This window comes from Malania oleifera, chromosome 10, assembly GCF_029873635.1.
Source record: "Malania oleifera isolate guangnan ecotype guangnan chromosome 10, ASM2987363v1, whole genome shotgun sequence".
NCBI classification, from domain to species: Eukaryota; Viridiplantae; Streptophyta; class Magnoliopsida; order Santalales; family Ximeniaceae; genus Malania; species Malania oleifera.
Genome location: NC_080426.1, coordinates 75,871,692 through 75,876,367, shown reverse-complemented (window position 1 = coordinate 75,876,367; position 4,676 = coordinate 75,871,692).

Below are 4,676 nucleotides of genomic sequence, written 5' to 3'. Positions count from 1 at the left end.
TATTTTCTCAAAAGATATAATCACTAAAATGAGTGTACTATGGTATAACTAAACTCATGTACCACACACTGTAAATAATTTATTCTATCTTACTGAGAGGTTTCTCAGCCAAATATTTAAATATTTCAGGGAACCATAATGGACCAGGAGATAGAGCTCCGTGATAAACGAGTGCTGGTACCCGGATAGTCAGGGTAGGTGTTTTGTGTTAGGGATCTGTTTGTGTAATCCCCTAGAGAATGTTATGGATTTTTGGGTTGTGTATGGATGTATAGAACTCTGGTTATTTGTATTCTTGATAGTATGTAAATATTGACTTTTGCTATTAGGAATGTGCGTATATGATGAACTAATTACCGAGTAACCTATTTCGGGTTAGGTTATGTTGATATGGTTTCAGAGTTTGTGACATGGCAGATGATTGATTTATTGATTAATATATATATATATATATATATATATATTTGTACAAAAAATCAGGGCGTCACACGACCTTAGGACTTTGTCTTTCCACTTTCCTAAGCTAGTCGGCGTTTTAGTTCAAAATAGCCTCAACCTACCGGCCTTCAAGGCTTGGCTGACCGGTCTCTTTGGCGAATCGACTGAACCTGTGAAAGAAGGAAAATCGCCCAAGGTTAGCCAACTGGTGATTCGCTCAGTCAACTAAACCTAGAGGAAAAATTCAAATCTTAATGTAGCTTAGTCGACTGACGTCTTGGTCAGTCGATCGAACCTCTCGGGTCACCTTATTTTTCAATGCTTAAACGTAATTAATTTTTAATCAATATTTTCTAAAAAGGATCAGCGTATCCTCAATGGTAAAAAATCCTAGAAAATCTATAAATACCCCTCTCATAAGAAAAATTAGCAACTTTGATTAATTTCAAAAACTCTCTAAAAATTTTTTAATCAAAGTTCCCCCCATATTGTTTTCATTAAAAAAATTCTTTCTGGGGCAACTTTTCACACTCTCCCTAAGTCTCTTTCATTCATTGAAAATTTATTTTATAAGAGAGTATTTTATTGAGGCATTCATAAGCACATACTCTCACTCTCTCTTTTGTTTTTTGAAAATCATTTTGTGAGACTTAGCGTAGTGGTTCTCCACATTGTTTTTCTTTGATAAATATCTTCATGGAGAATTTTTACAGGTTGTGAATCTTTGCATATTCATTGTAAGATTCACAAGCTCACTTGTGTTAATTGACAAAAAATATTTTTGAGCTAAAAACCCTAGGTTCTCTTGTTATTCTTTGAAAAATACTTTTGGTGGAATATCTTTTAGGGTTTAAATCTTTGAAGCCTTTTATCATATCTATTATATTCAAAGATTGTAATTTTTTTTTTTTTTTTTGAGAAAGACACCCTTACTCTACTGAGCATGATTTCATATCATTAGAGAGTGCATTTTAAGAGCTTTATTTTTGTACATCCTTGCTTAGTTGTAGAAGCATTTTAATGTACAAAAATGTTTTTATGTAGCGATTGGGTTCAGCCCCTAAATTGATTAGGAGAGTCTTTACCCAGTAAAGGAGACTAGTTGGGCTCAGCCTGGAAATTGAGCTTGGTTTTGGCACTGCCCGTAAAGTGTTGCTGAGGTATCTTCGCCTCACAAGGAGTGTTGGTTATGGCTCAGCCCGTGAATTGAGTTGGGGTGTCTCCACCTCGTAAAGGAGTCCGGTTTGGCTCAACCTGGTAATTAAGCTAGCATTTACCTTGCCCTGTAAGGAAAGGTTGTAAACGGCTTCTGCTCCGCCTATTTAAGTGAGCAGGGTTAGTGGAATCCTTGGGGGGTATGCCCAAGGCAAGGACGTAGGCTGGTTTGGCCGAACCTCGCTAGCAAGTGTCGTCTCTCTCTCTCTCTCTCTCTTTCTCTCTCTCTCTCTCTCTCTCATTTTTATTTCCGCACCTTAATTTCCACATGTGTATGCTTGTCTATTTATTGTTATAATTATTTGCATGCACACATTAAATTAAATGAGATCTGTTTTACTCATGAATATATGCATTAATTGGTAAATTATTTTTACATACACACCTTTAAATATAAGTGGGATATGATGTGGTATCTATATGCTAATATTTAATTTGTTATGAATGCCTTATTGGTTTTAAATATTAGCATACCTAATTAATTGGGGGGATTGAGATTGCTTAGAAAGTCCCTAGGTTGTGAAATACTATCTTAACTCTTAAATTGACCTAGGAAGTTTTAAATCTCCAATTCACCCCCCTCTTGGGATTACCCCAATTACATCAATTGGTATCAGAGCTTGGTTACAAGAAGCTTAACCACATTTGCATAAAGATTGCAACGACTCATTTTTGGTATATCTTTGTTTAGAGGGTCAACCCTTTGCACATCATCCTTTGCTTTATTGTGAAGATTTTACTATTTGAAAATTGAAAATACTTTTGTAAAACCAATTGATTGGAGGTTTCAGAAAATGTTTGGCAAAGGAAATCACATCCCATTAAAAATGATTTTTAAATGCATAGTTTCCGAAACTTGAAATTGTCTTAAATGAGCATGACATAGTTTTAATGCATATCATTTGAATGTCATGCATATGTTTATATTGTGCCTTAGTTACTAACGCTTTTACGAAATTTATGAATTATACTAGTGCTAAGGATTTTGGGAACCATGAGAGGTACATAGAAAAACTGAGAGAGAGAGAGAGAGAGAGAGAGAGAGAGAGAGAGAGAGAGAGAGAGAGAGAGAGAGAGAGAGAGAGAGAGAGAGAGAGAGGAATGTCACTCTGAGCTTAGACGATTAAGAAGGGGTAAAATGGAAAGGTATATATCTTTCTCCTTCTACTTTATTGTATATTTCATGTCATGATTTGTATGTTATATCTTGTGTTAAATTTTTTGTATGAATCATGACAAAACCTTTTTGATAATAGTATGATATCTTATGAGGCACATTTCAAAGAAATTTTATTTATACTCATAAGATTCTTATTAGAATATTTTATATAAGGGGTCATAACATTATAAATGTATAAATAGTGTTTGAGCTCAAAATTCTAAATTTTAGCATACAACATTATTATACTGAGAACCATAAGAAAATCAATTCCAATATGTGATTTCAAATTATGAATATCCAGTCTAAGATTAATATATATACATATTATTATGATTGGTTAATATATGATAATATTGGCTAGTGCATGCTTATATAAAATTATCAATTCTTAAATTAAATCTCATAAGCATGTTTAAATAAACCCCATTCTAGTGGAAAAAATGCTTTTAATGGTTAAAAGACTATTTATATATATATATATATATATATATATACACACACACATATATATGCAATAACATATATATCCCTGACAGCATAATTTGTCCATCACATAGTAATGAGTTTTAGGAAATTGGTCTTATGCTATGTAATGTATAATCCTAAACTCATCACTGAGCTTAAATGATAAAATCGTTGTCAAATGATAAGCTAAATTTAAGGAATTTAAAAGCTCATCCCCATATTAGAAAATATTGGTTATGCCAAATACTATTAATTGAATATAAAATTCTTTGGCTGCGTAACTGAGGGGAAGCAGAAATTTAACATCTCATCGAATAAGCTCTTTAACGTAATGTGCTTACTTTTGAAAATATATTATCACTTCATAATGGATGATTTGTTTTTGAGCTGCTAATCACTATCCATAATTCTTGAAATGTTTAAGTTCTTTGATGGATAATTAATTATAATCATTACTTTGAATGCTCACAATCCATCCTTCACTTACATGCTTAATCATATTTGATGCATGAATTTTTGTTTAAGCTAAATGCCACTATCCATTACTTGCAACATGATTATATTATTTAATGGATAGTCTATCTTGATTGTCTACTGAAATGCATGCTTGTACTAAATACCAACTGCGTGGCTAATGCAGTATATTGTGAATTGCATGCTGGTAGTGGATATAGATTCTCGAATGCTTAAACTGAATGGTATCTGCATGATGTAGAATATTATGAATTGCTTTCTTGGATCTATCAGGTTTCAGGTACATGGTAAAATAAGAAAATGTTCAATTTACAGACGACATGCTACCAAAATTTCGGTAGAACTTTTCCCAAAAATGAAACCATGTGTAAAGATAATAATTTAACGCATGCTAAAATATTTTTTTGAAAGGATGAGTGATCCATAAAAGGATATTAATTTTTCATCCTTAATTGAAAATGCATGCAAAATAATTGAATAGGTTTTTGTACATGTTAAATCCCAAATGCTATATAAATTGAAATACATGTACACATTTTTCTTGTGTCCTAGGATGAACTAGTTCATAGACACTATTTGGTCCTAATCCTTGGATTATGAATTTCACTTTGGACCTAAATGGATGATCATCATCTCATAACATTCAAGTCCATGTAACAAGGGAATATTGCATAACTTAGGGGGAGTTTTTATATTGCACACACTCATTGTGTTTTGAGCTGTGTCATTTTCCTATTGAAACCCTTTTGTATAATCATGAGTATAGTCTTGATTGGCTATTGTGTATTTAATTGAAAAGCAATATGTCATGCTATATGCTGAATGTCAAATATTTGCTGCATACTGAAATCCCTTAAAAGGATGAATTTATGATGACTACTTTTAAATGAACATCATCCTTGAACTTAATGCATGTATGTAT